At 45.7% G+C, this 16,843-nt stretch overlaps 1 long non-coding RNA gene across 1 annotated transcript; it reads right to left on the bottom strand.

Moving 5' to 3' along the window:
* Nucleotides 1-8,439: 8,439 nt before the first annotated feature.
* On the bottom strand, nucleotides 8,440-9,684 carry LOC134166599 (uncharacterized). Its single transcript, XR_009965927.1, has 2 exons — nucleotides 9,522-9,684; nucleotides 8,440-8,807 (listed from the first exon to the last, which is right to left on the bottom strand). It is a non-coding gene; the product is annotated as an uncharacterized LOC134166599 (long non-coding RNA).
* Nucleotides 9,685-16,843: the final 7,159 nt, after the last annotated feature.

The following is a 16,843-nucleotide window of genomic DNA, read 5'->3' as shown; positions in this document are numbered from 1 at the left end:
CCCTGGAGGTGACTGACAAGGTGTTCAGCTTTCCTGAACTACTGCCTCCATGTGTTGCACAGAGAGAGCTTCAATTGATCGGACACATCCCAGTAAAATTCTTTCCAGCTTGGCTTCCTAAGGAAGGCTTGGTATCTTCCTATCTATCTCCTTTTGACCTCCTTCCTGCTAGCACTTAGACCAGTTGAAGCAACTCAGATAGACAGCAGATGCTCAGGGATGCTGAGATCCTTCAAGTTTTACCCATGGAGTCCCCATGCTGATACAACACCCTATCTCTGTGAGGTAGTGACCTGTCATTATGACTGATGCCTCCGTTGCCATGAACATCTACTTTTAGTTTAGGGACCAGGTCCCAAACTGTGACCCTCAGAGCTTTTTTTTAATGCCACCTCTACCAAAAGGTGACATAGTGATCACAGCATTCAAAAGGGAAGATCCCTAGAGACCCTAACAACTTGGTTTTGGGCATGGGCAGCAGTTCCTAAGCCTGAACTAGTGTGAGAATCTGTACCTTTTTCCTACTTGCAGGATACACCGAATAAGTTAAGTTTTGTCCTGGGAGATTCAGATTTTGATCACCTCACTGAGACTGAAAATGTATTATGGCTTATACCACACCTCAGCAAGTCACTTAGCCACCAACCTGCCAAATAAAAGACCTGCTACCATGTCACCAGCTTGTCTTTTGCAAGCACTGAGCTCCGAGTTTTTGAACAAACAGGCTTTGTCCTTCAGTTCCAGGATGTTTAGGGCTGTAAATCATGACTGAAAAAAAAGCACCTCCTTCAGCATATAGAGCTCATCCACCCTGGGAGAGGCGCATAAAATTTAAGATGAGCCCTCGTCTGTAATGTTTCTTATCAGTAAGCTTCAAGTGATCTCTGCCTTCACACACCTGCAAATGAAGGGACTTCAGTATCTCGTGCAACAACCAGGAACGTAAAGTTAGATCTTACAGTTTTGAGTACTGTTATGAAGTAGATGGTTTAGAAATCTCCTCCTGAGTAGTTAACAGAGTCAGCTAAACCCAGCTCAGTCAGGAGAAAGCTCTGATCTGAAAACAACAGTCACAGTGGACTGCAGGCATGGGGGAGGCAGGAAGGACCTGAAGTTTTTCTTCAGTCTTTTTCTTTCCTAAATTTCCATATTTTGATTTCCCATTTACACACATGAAGGTGTCTCCTTTGTTTTAATTACCCAGTTTGAAGTATTTCAACTTAGTAGTGGTTTTATTGACTTGGGTATTTTTGTTGTCTCCACCATCTGTCATCAGCAGGGACTGAGCATGGGTTCTTCACAACCAAAACCATGTCCTATTACTGCCTGTGTGCAAGAATCATCACAAATAGCCACGAGCAACAGTGGTCTTCCATCTTCTCCAGAGAAAAACTACCCAAAAGAGGATTCAAACTTCCAAGCCAATGTGTTATATAAGAAGAAAAAAAAGCACTCCATCAGAGCAAACACATTACTCTAGGTTTCCTTTAGTGGTTACTGACAATGTTAATGAGATGACTGGTTGTTTCTTTTGCAGAGAACTGTGAAGCGTGGGTTTTCAAATGCGAATTGGATCATTTAAAGCCAAATGTATGGTTCCATGCAACAGCTGCAGAGACCCAGAACTGCATCCCTTGTTTAGCTCAGTAACAATTTCAAATGAGCAATCTGGGGAAGAGACTCTCCAGTTTAAGGAGTAAACTGAATTAAAAAGCATGATTAATTGCTACAACTTATTAGCTTGATTTCTCTGCTTTGCATGCTTACCAGAGAAATCATAGCACCCGTATTTGGTGCTAATAAAAGCTCTATTAATGCTAATTGATTTTTACATTGTAAATTTATTACCTAGAGTTTCATGCTACGTGGCCACATAGTTTAATGGTCTACTGTCTGCAGCCCACCTCAGGTTCAGAATGGATACTTCCATTACAGCTCCATATTGCAGCTTCCAGATCCACCCCGACACGGTGTCCAGCACAAGAGAGGTGTCCGATTTCCACCAGACCTATGCTAAGGTGATGAAAACAGTCACTAAGCTGACAGTAAAAGTGCAATGGGGGAAAAGCCCTGCTGGTCACAGGAACCATCCAGGCCCCCGTCAGTGGGTTTGTGAGGAGGAGTTTAGGTTGCACAGCCCTTGTCAAGCCTGGAGCCATGGACAGAGAGCAGGAGGAGGGAGCTGGAGGCTGAGCAGCACAAGGCAGGCAGCACTGCCTGAAGACCCTTTGAGCTGAAGAGAAGGACGCAGCAAAAAGGCCAGGTAAAAATTAGCTGAACCTCTTAACGTAAAAAAATTATTTAGAGATTCATCCAAAATTCAGTGTCAGTCATTTCTGAGGTTTCAATAGCGCTGTTTGCTTTTATTAAATTTTGCTTTCTTAAATTATCACCTCTGCCTTGATGCTGCCCTCTGAAAAAGAGCAGAACCTTATTTTTCCTCTTTTTCTTTCTTTGGGTTTTTTTTAGCTCCAGCTTTCCACAAAACCCTTCACCTCCAGCTAGAGAGGCCTGGAAAATTTCAGCCTTCTAGGTGAAACTTTTGGATAGTCGCAAGCAAGTGAACGCAGGGAGATATAACATAATGGAAACACTCTGGCAGCCTTAGCTGTAGCTGTCACCAATGCTCCAGCCCTAATGAAAACTTTCCTGAAGTAAGGCTGCAGTAGACACATTAACCCAAAGCAGGCCTCTCCTGACCTCACCGTGGTTTGCAGGCAGGCTGAGCCCCACAACACAGAGAGGGCTGCTTGGGCAGCCACGCTCCATATTGGAAGGGGGCTTGCATGCGTAAACCGGGTTATTTCTGCTCAGGGTTTAATCCCCTCCGCCTGAAGGTGAGGCCACGATGACTCAATCAGGACAAGAGCTTTCTGCATTCCTGGTTCACGGAAAATCCTGCCTGGTGCTCCCCAAGCACCAGAAGTGCTGCTCTGGACAGCTTCCCTGGACCTGCCATCCTGCTGCCCGCCAAGTTTCCATGGAAAGGACACTCAGTCTTGCCTGACAGGAGACAGAGATGTGTGCTAAACTACTGGACTCCCAGCAGGGTTAGAGACCCAGGCAGACAGCCCTCAACTCCTGGCTTGCCTTCCTTCGTGGGGCAGCCCTGTGCCCTGCAAGGTCAAGAGCACAAGCCTCGGTGCAGCCCCCCAGACAAGTGTGAAAGGGTGCACCAGGGCTTCCACCACTACAGTTCTCTTCACAGCAGCCCCAGCCAAGGGAACAGAGTTGCACCATGCCCAGGACAGCCCTCTCCAGTGCAGGGCGTAGGCTGCAGAGCCTTTTGGGGCACCCTACGCCCCCAGAAGCTCTGCATTTGCTCTAGATGATGAGCTCGTGTTTTAAGACAGGTTCATGGTTATTATCTCTGTTGTTGGCTGGTTTGCAACACATAGGGGCAAAATGCGCTTCAGATGATACCCACCCCCCCCCAGCAATCCACACCCACTGTATGGTCTTGAAACTCCACGTTGTTCACCCTGGAGAAGAGAAGGCTTTGGGAAGACTTTACAGCAGCATTTCAGTACTTATAAGGGGGCCTACAAGAAAGCTGAGGACAAACATATTAGCATGCCCTGTTGTGGCAGGAGAAGGAGTAATGATTTTAAACTGAAAGAGGACAGGTACGAGGAAGAAATTTTTTACAATGAGGGTGGTGAAACACTGGAATAGGCTGCCCAGAGGTGGTACATGCCCCATCCCTGGAAACATTCAATGTCAGGATGCCCCTGCCCAAGGAAACATGTTAGACTAGATGACCTTTGAAGGTCCCTCCAACCCAAACTATTATATGCTTCTATGATTACTTTCTTATTATGTATCTAATTGTCTTATGATGTACCTAATTTCAAGAGAGGCCTGAGGGCTGATTCTTGAAGAGAAATAGCACACTTTCCTACTGCTGAAGTGCCTAGGAGTTGAAAGACCTCTGTCACCACATGCTTAAGTTATGGCCTTAGGCAGCTGCCCCATGAATAGCCTGAATACCCTTCCCTCTCTTGGTGTCTTTTGTCTGACCATGCACTGCATAGGGCCCCATTGCCAGTTTTCAGGTAATACTGCAGGAGACCCACAGTGTCACAGCCACAAGGTATACTGTTATAAAGCTGGGGTAGGTAGGCACAGTCCTAATGAATGAGGGCTGAGCAGCCACAACCATAAAATTCTGGTCTCCCCACCATCAGAACATGAAATTTTGTTCCAGTTTTCTGGTACGAAAGGGCTGTAGCACAGGCACAGAGCAATCTGTACATGCATCACAACCTTGGGGCAACCACTGAAGCCAAATTAACAGCAGGCCTAGTTTTTGACATCAGGTAGCTGGGAAACTACCATCTTGTTACTGGATCCTGTTAATGAAAGAGCAGAAGGAAATACTGTCCTTTTGGCCCTTGGGCCCCTGAGCTTCACTGAGGTCTGAAGCTGGTTAGTTATATTTTCATATATATATGCATATTACCAGGATATCCATGTAACTCTTGCATCTCTATAAACGTATGAGTATTGATCTATATTGATAAACATAGATTTTTTGGTGTCTGCCGGGAGTGAGTCAGACTTGTGGTAACAGCTGCTGATTTTGCTCCGTAGATACAACTGATCACTGGTTTGGGAGAAAGTGGTAGAAAACAATGATTGTGTGTTCCTCCTCTTCTCCCCTTAAAAGAGGGAGGTTTCTGGCCCCATAGCTAGAGAACTGACAAACACTTGATTTTGCATCCAACAAGAAGCATGGAAAAGAACGGGTAAAGGATTCTCCTATCAGCAAATCTACCACTGGGCAGAGAAAGTTTCTGTTGTGTCAGAAGCTGCCTGACACAAAGCTGCGGCCTCCCCTGGTTCACTATTCATTTCTGCCTCCCTGCTCCTCCAAGTCCCTTCCTCCCCCAGGACAAACCAAACAGCAACAGCAATTTTGCAGAGCTAGTCCAAGTCAGGGCTAAAAGCTTCTAGGAGGGTTTCAGAACAAGCAGCTGGGGCCACTGGCAGAGGTTAGAGGGAAATGTGAAATAATAATAAAAACCAGTTATGATTTGTAAAAGGCTGACTGGCTACTGTTTAACAACCCTACCTGTGACCAGGATAATACTAATATTAAAACCAGGAATACCAGTGATGCCTGGAAAACATTACATTTAAGCAGAAAGGCTCTTAAAGGATCAGTTCATAACATCTCTCTGACATACAGCTATCAGACCACTCAGAGTACCTAGATATATGAAGCAATTGAAAGGACACATACTGTAATTACAGGGATATACAGATATGCACGTTTCAACCTTAGCTTTAGAGCAATAAATCTTTGCTAGATAGATAAATCTTCAGTTGGTAAGAAAGGACTCTTGCAGCTGGTTCCTGTAAAAGAAACATGCTCTCACATTAATAAGCTTTAATAGTGAATAGTTCCATTGATTTTGGTGGTGTTCCTTGCAAAAGTGAACACTGTACGGTTTTTCTGGAAGAAATCTGATGGAGACACATTTTTTTTCCAATGTATTTCATGCACATTTGCAGTAAAACTTACTAACTTTCCCAAACAGATGGTTCAGTGTGTTTCTTTTTCATTATGAAAACAGCGATCTATAGCAGACAGCGCTTTTCTGTGTAGTAGTCCTTGATACCTTACTTACCAGCAGGTTAAGTAAATGGTAAAAAGTATAATGGTTTTGCTACCACAAAAGGGAATAATTGTGCCAGTACCATTCTTTCTCATTTACTGCACTGATGGGTTAAAAGAAAGTGCATGAGGCTCACCAAATGCCAAAAACTACATGCAAGTATTTTCAGGGTTCACCACTGTCTAGTCAAAGGATTGAACAGATCCGGTTTTCACTTGTGCAAGTGGTTGCCTTACCCATGGCAGAATCGTCTAGAAGCTTCAAGTCCATTTCAGACTGTGACATCTCTCTGACTGGCACTCAATGGGACCATCAGAAAAAGATGCAAAGACCACAAATGTATCCAGATGGTTTGCCAGTCACTATCAGCTAACAGCTGGCTTCTGCTCTGGAAAACATAACTCTGAATGTTTGTCCCTCTGTAAATGTGTCATCCTTTTAAAAATTCTTCTGCCTCCAAAGTCCTGTGGCAATGGTAGCCTCATACGCTACCATTTTTTAATGGTACCAGATTTAATATGCTACCAGACTTTTTAATTTCCTTTCATATTCTGAAGAGTAGATGGCTATGTTTCACCTACCCCTCCCATGCCATTATTCTTTGCTTCTCTCTTTGCAAAGAATAGTCAAATCCTTTGCATAGAAGCCTTTTCACACTTTTTGCTACCCATCCTTGTTACTCATTCATTTCTCCCACAGTTATGTTCAGGTAAGCAACACTTGGACTTACTATTTCCTAGTATTCCCTTGCCAGTCTATATGTAGTGGATGCCATTCATCTTATCACTGTGTCAACTTTAGCACTAGGACTGCTTTTTCACACTATAGACAGTCTGTGACCTGAGGTGGTTAGTCAGTGATAAGGTTTATTTAGACAACACAAATAATTAACCATCAACCAGCTGAATTCTCCAAGTCTAGCGGAACTCAGGAAGGCTTAAGCTCAGTGAGGTTCAGGAAGCTCGGTGGCTTGCAGGATTGACTCTTTTTTATTCTGAAATTCCCCATTAAGCAGTAGTTCAGAGAAGGCTGTGGGGTTTGGATCATTATAGGTGACAGTCCATGAGAGCGTTAAAGAAAGGGCTGGAGGAAATAGTCCCCTCTCTCACTTGAGCAATGAGGTGACTCCCCTGAAAACCACTCCTTTTAGTGCCCTATTAGTATTCTGACACACCGTTCATTCTATTAAAAATTACCTTGTCACCAGTGCCTTTACTAACTGTCATAAGCATGGATGGGGCATTAACAGGCAATTCATTAGCTCTGCTCTGTGTCAGCACTCTGAAGCTATTCACAGCTGCTGAGGAAGGGTTTCTTCTATATGGACGGAGTCTGCCCTAGAAACATCCACACAGACACATGCACCTTTACTTACATGGCCTACAGGTCACCACATTATTTTCCCCAGCGTCTCCCCCAAGAGCAAGATCAGATACATTTCTCCCCTTAGTCAGAAAAAGGTGGGGAAAACCATAAAGCTAACAGGACTGTCAAGGACATAGGCAGGACAGATCAGGGTGAGATCTGGAAAGGTGAGATCTGGAAAAGTGTTTCAAAGAAAACAGCGTCACTGCTCTTCACCACAAAGCTTTCTTATGTTTTATTTTTAAGGGATTTCCAGAGAAAAACGGTGCAGAAAAGTGTTCCATTTGACCTACTGGGAATCCCATTTCATGAATTAACTTTGTTTTTTTTTCTCAAAGATAATGGTTGTTGGTATTTAGTTAATCTTAATGAGGTGAATTAACAGCAAAATTAATTAGATGTAATAAAGTCAATTTCATGTCAGATACTTAAAGCAGGTGTACAGGTGAAGAGAGAAACTTTACAGCAGCTTTTAAAGTCCAGGGAAGTATGCAGGCACTACTGTTTAAAGATCTACGCTCCCTTTGTGAATTCATTACAGCTGTGGTAATGGTAATAACTGCTTTTTGCTGTTCATATTTGAAATGATATTTCTTTGGACATGAAAAAATGCTAATTATGAGTTATTTTTATCTTCCAAGTTGCTTTCTACATCCACTTTAGGTTAATTCTGATCCTAAAGTGAAATGTCTTCTATTAATTTCTTTGTTTAGGGCTCTCCTGCCTTTCACACCCTGACTCGGGCCATGCTACAAGGAGGCTTATTTATCTGTCTTTTGTTTTTTGTTTTTGTTTCTATGGAGTATAATCTGTAGGAAATCTGCACATGCCTTTTATTTCAGGAAAGGAAACTTCTTCATTCTTTGTGCATAAATACTTTAGAGAACAGAGTATAAAAGCAGTTACATAGAAGTGTGATCCAGAGTCAATTGAAACTCCTGGAAATCTTGCTGTTAACTGCAATGGGGACTCATCTGCCAAAACCACCATCATGGCTCTTTAGCTGTAACAGACCATACACAGGGGAAGCAGCCTTCACCCTCTGCTCTGCAAGCATAACACAAAAGGAAAAGCACAGAGAGATCATCCTGACATTGTGTGGAATTAACAGAGCTAGTCCAAGAAATCATCACATGCAAAAGACTCTTTGAACCAGATAAATTCTTATATCAGGATAATTTCCTTTAAGATGTGCTTTGCTTTACCTTCTAATGTCTCCATTTCTAGGTGTAGACAAAGCATTTTCTGAGGCATCATTTAGCTGTTCACAGTACTGCAAAGGGGCAGCCACAAGTTTACTCACAGTAAATGTCAACCTACAATGAACTCCAGAGTTCATAATGCTGAACAGTTAAGAAATCAGTTTCCTGCTCTTTACCTAGGGAACGAGGCGCATTGCTCTGGGACCTGGCTCCTCACTAAACATCATAAATAACTACACACATAGCAGAAGGAAAAAAAAAAACCTTAATTTTTATCTGTGAGTTAAGCACATACTTCAGGAATAAGTTAATCACTCTGTTTCCTCTCTCCTACCAATAAAAGGCGATTCACTTTATGTATGATGCATGCTGGTACACAATACAGTCACTTGATTTTCAGAAAGAGCTGTTGGATCACATTAGCAAAGTCCTCCAGCACACTCATCCCAGGTTTGCTGGAGCTGCTGGATCCTGTGTGGTGGCTTCCCCTCAGGGAATCACAGTCTGGACAACAGAAGCCTGAAGGATTGCCCACAGGAATGAGAAGTATCACATGGCAGGGATCATCATCCATTTGGAGATCAAGTGTGCTATTAGAGCAGCCCTGCAAAAGATTCACCTGCTCGCAGCAGGTGTAATACCCTGCAGCCCCACAAAAGCTGGTGAAACTATGCTGAATGGGCCACCTGACCCAATGATCCTGCGCTGCAATTTTCACAACAGTGCAGCATTGATCCCAAAGAGTTGTGCTAGCATTTCTGCCCCTGAATCACAGGCACTCAGCCAACACTCAGGTCTCTAATTCCTACTGAAGTGATCAGATCCCTTGAAACCTGTAGCAAAAATCCCAGCACAAGAAGGCAGTCTCAATGCCTTTGATGCGAACAAGCTCTTCGGCAACAAGGATCCACCCTGAGCCCAGTGCTTACAGTTTCCACAGGCCCCTGCAGAGCTCAGGACATCACCCACCGCCAAAGTCTGAAAGATCGTACAAGGCCCCCAGCAGCAGGAGCTGGGGCAGCTTTTGCTCCCTATCTGTTGCTCCATGAGGAGATGCGGCTCGGGGAGGGGGCCGCGTCGGACTTCGACGTTTCTCTCGGACCTGACCCCAGCCAGGCCGCGTCTCCGGGCAGCCATTTTCTGCCCGCCCCGGGCCCCAGGGGCCGCGGCAACGTTTCGACCCATCCGCTCGCCCAGCCCGCGGACATCCGCGATAGGAGGAGGCACTCAGAGCCGCGCTCCCCGGGGCAGCCGGCACCCGCCGCGGGAAGCCCTAAGAGACCCGGCTGCGCACGCCTCGGAGCGGCCGTCACGCGCGGCCAGCGGCGCCCACCTGCCCGGCCCGCGGCTGACACCTTGTGGCTGCCGGGCCGCATGTTCGCCCCAGGCGGCGGGTAGAGAAAGGCGGTGGCGGCTTTCCGTTGGGTGGATATGAGGGTGAAAGCAGGCAGGCCGCGGGGGTCCCCCCGGTCACCGGCCGCCTGCCTGCCCCTGCCCCTGCCCCTGCCCTCCCAAGGCAAGCCTCCCGCCAGCAACCGGTTCGCCGCCAGGTGGTGTCGCAGCGAGGCCGGTTCTTGCCGCCGGGGCGGGCGGTGCCCGGAGGTCGGGGCGTTGCGGGGGAGAGCGGGGCGGGCGATCAAGCAGGGGCCGATCCCGGGGCGGACCTGGGAGCGGGCTCATCCCTTCCCGACGGAAGCACGCTTGGAGAAATTCCTAAAAAAGCGTCGCTGCTGCTGCCCTCCCCCTCGGCCCCAGCACTGTCACACTGAAATACTGGATTTCGGTTTGTAATTATTCATATCAGAAACGGCACGTAGATTCATAGAATCATAGAATAATTAGGGTTGGAAAGGACCTTAAGATCCTCTAGTTCCAACCCCCCTGCCATGGGGAGGGACACCTCACACTAAACCATGTCACCCAAGGCTCTGTCCAACCTGGCCTTGAACACCGCCAGGGAAAATGCATGTTGTGCGAGGAGCAACGCACACACAGGTTTGAGGTCTCTGTGCCTGGAGCTGTGTTCATGATGCTGGTTTTTTCCCCTTTTCTTTGCCAACATCTTGCTCCAGTGGCCGTTCATACTGAAGGCATCCTGGAAGGTGTGGAGATCTCAAGAGCTAATGTTAACCACAAAGAATACTTGTCTTCATCCTGTCAGGATCAGAAAGCACAAAATGTGGGTTTTTCAGCAGAGAAAGGACATGTGCTTTGAACAAAAGAGCCTGGTTGAGGACTGGCTGTGCCATCCTCAATCTCTCTGATGTCCTGCTGTGAGCCACTGGTCCGTCTTTTCTTCATTACTCACCAGCAGCATCTGTAATTAAACTAAAAAAGAAAAAAGACTTTTCTCCACGGTGTCACATTTATAGCTCTCCGTTTTGCATTCAGAGTGCAGGAACAGTTTGGGCTGTGGTAATGAGGCTGGTTGGCCATCCCTGGCCCAGCTGGGGTGAGTGGCGGAGCCTGGCAGAGCCGGCTGGCACATTTCGGGGACATGATGAACTCAGGTGATTGCCAGACTCAGAGGTAAAGTTACAGAGGGCCTCATCTGACTTTGCTCATGCAGCGTTTCATTAAAGGACTCTGCGCCCATCAAAATGATGGAGCGTAGGCCAGCATGTTGGCTCTGCAGGCTAATTAGTCTCTCAGACCTTCTGCTCCTCTGGAAGTCCCAGCCCGGCTGGGCAGGACAGGGCTTTGTGTTGCTCGCGTCAAGTGGCCAGGTTCCACATCTGTGGTGCTGGTATTTCGCTGGTCTGCGGGGCTCTCATTTGGCCTATAAACTGCAAACATCTGCTGGGGTTATGGTCGGCTTGTTGACTGATTTCAGCAGGGGTGGTGACCTGCTGTACTAGTCGATCAGTTCTGGAGGAGCAAACTGGATGCAATGCGGAGGAGTTTGAGAGAGCCGGAAAAGCACTCAGCCAGTCAAAAATAAAAACTAGGTAAAAATAAAGAGCTGTGGAAACGCTAAAATGCTGCAGCTTAATAGACCAGGCAAAGCGCACGCTTGTGTCCCAGTGTCCTTGGTGTTCCCACGCATTCTTTCCCTTGACGATGAGATATTATTTTTTAATGCATGTTGACAATTGAGCATGTTACTTTATCAACTCAATAAGATAATCAAAACCAAAAATCTAGAGTCATGTAAAGGAAATAAATTATAAGAAGAAAATATGCCTCATGCCTATACTGTGCCTATCAAATTAAGTGACCTTAATTTGATTTAGTCCAGGAATAGTTTCTTTTAAAGTGATATAGTAGCAATAAGTTCTACATAATAGTCCAGATTCCAGTGACATCTTCTGCTATTAATGTAGATGTCATGTGTGTCTCACGGAAATGTCACCATAGTCTGGCAGGCTGAGGAACAATGTATGAAAACTAACTCTGTTCTCTATCATAGCAGTGTCAGATGGAAGAATTTCACAGGCCCTTCCCTCTAGTTACTTTGGGTTGACACAGATGGAAATGAAGGCAAGACTGGACTGTCAAAGCTTTCAGTGTGCATCCTCCTTTCTTTAAAAACAAAGTCCCTGCCGCTGCTCTGATTTGCCTCTGTTCTGTGCCAGGGTAGACCGGGACTGATACCGGAGAAATTGTTGGATTTGAACTAGCTGACAACAGATCTGGCCTTTTGTAAGAGAAGCATGCATAGTTCTTTCCATGTAAATTCAGTTTAGATGCAGGAGTCTGGGTAAAGAACTGTTGAAGTGACTTAACCCAACCAGTTATTCTATAGTCTCACTGAGCGTTTATTTCCAGGGCAAGCAGGGTAGTACATGCTGAGAAGGAGCGATGGAGCACAACTTGGTGTAAATAATACGTTAGACCTGATCTGGACCCATTTCTGCTGGCAAAACAGACTCTTTGTTCAGGAAGTTAGTCCAGTTGGAACTTCCAACAAATGGAAGTATTTTATAGTGCAACCTTGTAAACTACTTAGGGATTTTGAAAATAAACAAATACAAGCAAAGATATTGTTGCTGTTCCTCAATGCCTGGTAATTTCCCATGAGCATGGAGGGCTGAAGAAAGATCTCTTCTCGTGGTTACATACCCCACCATTTCGGGGGTGTCACTCACTGGACTGCATTATAAAAAACATTTAATGAATCTCCCCTGGGGTTTGCATTCCTGAAGAAAGCCACAGCAGCCCAGATTGCAGCTCACAGCAACCTAACTGCTTCTGGAGCCCTTGCTCATCCTACTGGGCAACCTCTTCAAGTCTCCCTGAAATGCGTGCAAGTGCTTGAGCCCCTTGGGAGCCCTTGAAAAGCCCAGCCGGGGCGTCCACCACCACATGTTCCTCTCATAAGAACTGGGGATGGACAGGAGCAAGGTGAGGAGGCTTCCGTAAAAAACAACCTGCAAACCCTTGGACTTAATGAAGGGTGAAAAAAGCAAGGTTTTTTTTTCAGTCAATTGTTGTAAGTATTAGAGTAGGGAATAATTTTTTTTCCATTAAATTCTATATGCTGGGAAGGTTATCGCTTTCTATCAAATTCTCGTGGATTTTCCTGTGAGAGCAACTGTGTCTGACTGATAGTGTGTGGCGATCAGACACAAGGAAAATTATCTAATTTATAGCCAGTATTGAGAAACCTACCAGCAATAGAATAAAATAGTTCTCCATATGGTACCATAAAGCTTCCAAAAACTATAGTTAAAGAAAACAACAATGCTCATAGACAAATTCTCCTTTTGTGTATCAAGTAAGGGGTTACAGCAGCAGGGCTGGTAAAGACGCACAAGAAGGAACGATGTCTTTGATTGTCTTATATGAATTTACAGCTCTTATGCACAGGATTACAAGTATTAGATGCATCTTTGTGCTAACAGGGCTCATGTTTTGAAGTACAAGAAAACTCTACAGTTACATTCTGTGGAGGCTTCCACAGTTTGCCAAATGGAAAAACATTTGGAGGTTTGGAAAAATCTTGCACATAAATTACTAAAGGCACGAAGCGCCTGAAAGATGGATGAAATCAGAAGCCAAGGAAAAGCAGTGTGTGTGCCAAGGAACAAAAAAAAACATGTAATGATTTCTTTTAATGACTCTCCTGCAAAATGGAGAGCAAGCTTCCAGGGCATGTCATATTCTCATAAAAGCAGCTTGCCTTGGTGATGAGAAATACCCTGTAAGTGGTCAGACTGAGACCCAATTTTTCATCCTTTCTGCACATAGCTCTCCATTGATTATGTTAAGTGCTACCTACTGGTTAAAAACACAGCAAGCGTATTGTCTGTGCCTGTGGCAAAGGGCAGCTACGCACTTGCTAATTTCCTGATTTATGGCACCCTATAGATGGAGTTGAAAGTGGGAACATGGTGGGGGAGGATGGGACACACACTATTGAAGCAGAGGGAGATCAGGAAGTTTGTGATAAAGAAAAGGCAGGCTCTGGACTGACATGTAATCTCTTTTGGCTTGAAGTAAACCTGCTCCTTCAAGGCTATGCCATCAACAGGGCCTGGCTCAAGTTTCACCACTAAATCTGAGTCAACAATCTCTAATCTGGACACCAGGCTCAGGATCCAGGCTCAAGTTGCATTTGGAAGCAGACAACAGGGACACGGGGAGGTGGGGACCGGGGGGAGCGGGGAGAGGAGGAAAAAGACAATCTTTGTTTCTCATTTGATTGTCCGCACAAGGCTGAACCGAGGCCATGTGTCTTTTTTTGTCTTTTTTTTTTGGTCATTTCTGAGATAAAACTTCGCATCTCCATGGCCTTGAAATTGCCTTCCTGACACTTATATTAAGTACAGAAGATAAATGCCCGAGAATGGGGGACATAAGTTTGTGGAGCAGCTCAGATTTGGAGTTCTTTTCATCTTTCTGACATGTGATACTGTGACATAAGCTGCCTGCAGTGGGGTTGCTATGCAGATATACAGTTTCTGAAAAGTTACACCAGGAAAACTAAAACCCACCGATGGATTTAGCATTTCACAAAGAAGTGGGATAAAATGTGTGGCAGTTAGACTCAAAAGCTAAAAAAGGTGAATTAAACTTTCATGAAAACAATCTCCCTAAGAAAAAAAAAAGGATCAATAAGTATAAAAGTATCTCGTTGCATTCCTAGCCTTTGGGCTGCTGGCTTAATCCCGCTACTGTATATAATAAAGGAGACCCTGTGTGTTTAATGGCAGGGACAGAAAGAAGGGGGAAATACTTTGGTACTGTTCCCCCTAATTTCACCCTCTTCCCCCCTCTTTGTTGCTGCCTCGCCATGATTTTATTTTGAAAAATAAAGGCTAGAATAAAAAATATGTTGTCTGAGGCTTCCAGCCAAAAATGTGCCAGCACTTTCCCTTCCCACCCCACCCCCCCAAACTCCTTAGGCCAAAAGCCTTAACAAAAGCTGTTTTCTGTTTGGAAGATCTCCGGGTCCTTCACTCTCTTTCCTAACCCCTAACGCAGGAAATGATTTTATAATTCACGTTATTAAGGAATTCAACTCACGCTCAGTCATTCCCCCCCTCCTTCCTTGCGTGTCGACTTGACAGTAAGCCTGTGGGCTGGCACCCGTCCCCTCTGACCCGTTTGTGTCAGCTCCTCTACCTGACCCTGCCTGTAAATCATCTCGACAGACCTCTCTGGCAGGCAGGGAGCAGCCAGCTTTCCCCAGCATCCAGCCGTGCTCCAGCGCCTGGGCTCCTGCTTGGACTTATGCTGAGAAAAGTACCTATACCCAAGTAGTGGGCTGCTCCTGAGTTGTGTCCCCCACTCCAAACTTTACATTTCACATAAGGCCTGTCATGCCAAAGACCACACTAGCAATTGGGAGGCAATAAATCAATCTCCGTTGGCAAGAACTGAAAACCACATCTCCTGAGGTACTCCAGAAGGAGAGGGTAGGTAATATGAAGAGCCAGCACCACACAGCAAATGTGGGGCAGGCCTGCTGGTACAATTCCACCAGCCTGGCACGCTTCCCTGCTCTAAAGCCGACTGGGTGATGCCACCAGTGCTGCAGCCCCAGCGACCTCTTTGGCCACCCACCCTCCCCGCCTTGCTCAGCTGCGGACCCTGGCAACATGGAGATCCGCAGGGCTGCAACATGCTAAGGTGAACACTGAGAGCTGGCTGAGGGAAGGCTTCCTTTGCTTCAGAGGTGGGCTCTGTAATGGGTCAGTGTTTACTGCAGCAACTCTGAAGCCATGCTGGAAGCAGGTGTCCTTGTTCCAGGAGACAGTCTCAAGAGGTAACTCCAGGGCTGTGATCCTCTTCTCAGCCCTGTGGATATTGTGTTAATGTCTCTTCCATGAGGAGTGAAGAGCACCTCTCCTGCCTTTCTTGGCATAGCTCATGTGCCAGGGACACGGGAAGGGATGAGAGCTTCTCTCAACAACTTGTTTTGTGTAAGCCTATGTGGGCTTGATTCTTTCAGCTGAAGAAGGGGAGTGAAGCTGAGTCTCCTCTCCTGGCCTCTCAGCAAGCCTCCTAACCATGATGCTTTTCTGGAAAAGAAGGCAGTATTACTTCTTCCTCAAGCCTTTTTTCTTTTACTGAAGATGTCTAGCAAGGTCTTTTAAAGAAAAAGTAGGCCTGATGAGAGGTGAGAATCACACCTCTGCCCTCAGCTATCCTACTGGCTAATAATAATGAATATAATTTCTAAGGAAAGGTCCTAGTCAGTGCAGCTGGCTGTCCTGGGCTTATACGTCCTTGGAAGACTGCTTCAATAGAGTAGTGGGGGAAGTGGCTGGGACCTTCACCTGCTCCAGTAGATAGGTGATGCTTTAGAAAACAGGGAACACCTTTGAGAAAAAGAGACTGTGAGCACTGAGAAAAAGAGACTGTCAGCAGCTTTTTTTGCCTCATGGCTGGGTCAGTTCTTCACAGGGTTATAGAATTTCAAGTCCCAACAGGTCTTGACTCGCCAACATGACAATTGGAGGAGCACCGCTGTGTCGGAGACCCCATCTCCCTTGGAGGTGCTGCAGCACCTGCAGCCAACATCCATTGCACCTCTGAAGGGCCATGCTCCCACCATTGCTGGAAGAAAACATCCAGGAGCTGCTGTTCAGCTGTATTTTTTACAGTTCTGTGTGTTTTGCTGGTTCAGCCTATGCTTTGTGGAAAATACCGTGTTGCTTAAGGTAGCATTGCATTTCCTTGCCCAGTACCACGTAAATGACAAGTAAAATGTGTACAAGCTTATGTAAAGCTCTTCTACCCATTTCAAAATATCTGAGCAGTTATGTTCAATATGAAGCAGGTTCAACTCAGTTCCTGACTCCCTTTCTCTCCCTCTGCTGCACGCATGTGTGTGGATACTGCACACACATGCCTGAGTATCTCCTTCCCTAACCCAAAGATCACAAACATCAAGTCAGCTTTGGGCAAGAGTGGAAGACAAAGCAACTTAAGGGGCCATTTTTTTTCCAAGTTATACCTCTGTAAATTTAGAGGAATTCCAGGGGAATCAATCTGTACCAGCACCAGCAGATTTGTTCTTACTTTGAGCACAGAATGTTGTTATTAAATGATGCCTTTACATATTCCAGGCCTATTTTTAAAACAAAGGCAATGAAGTTAGGGCATCCAGTTCTATATATGGACACTCCAAATGGCACTGAAATGCCTCATGCATGTGTTTGGCTGAGTGTTGATTCGGGTGTCCAAATATGGACCTCAGAATGGGAT

Source organism: Pezoporus occidentalis, unplaced genomic scaffold (assembly GCF_034315485.1).
Source record: "Pezoporus occidentalis ecotype Australia unplaced genomic scaffold, CSIRO_AGI_Poc_V1 ctg109, whole genome shotgun sequence".
Taxonomy (NCBI): Eukaryota; Metazoa; Chordata; class Aves; order Psittaciformes; family Psittacidae; genus Pezoporus; species Pezoporus occidentalis.
Note: the sequence above shows the minus strand (reverse complement) of the source record. Positions and strands in the feature narration are given on the sequence as shown.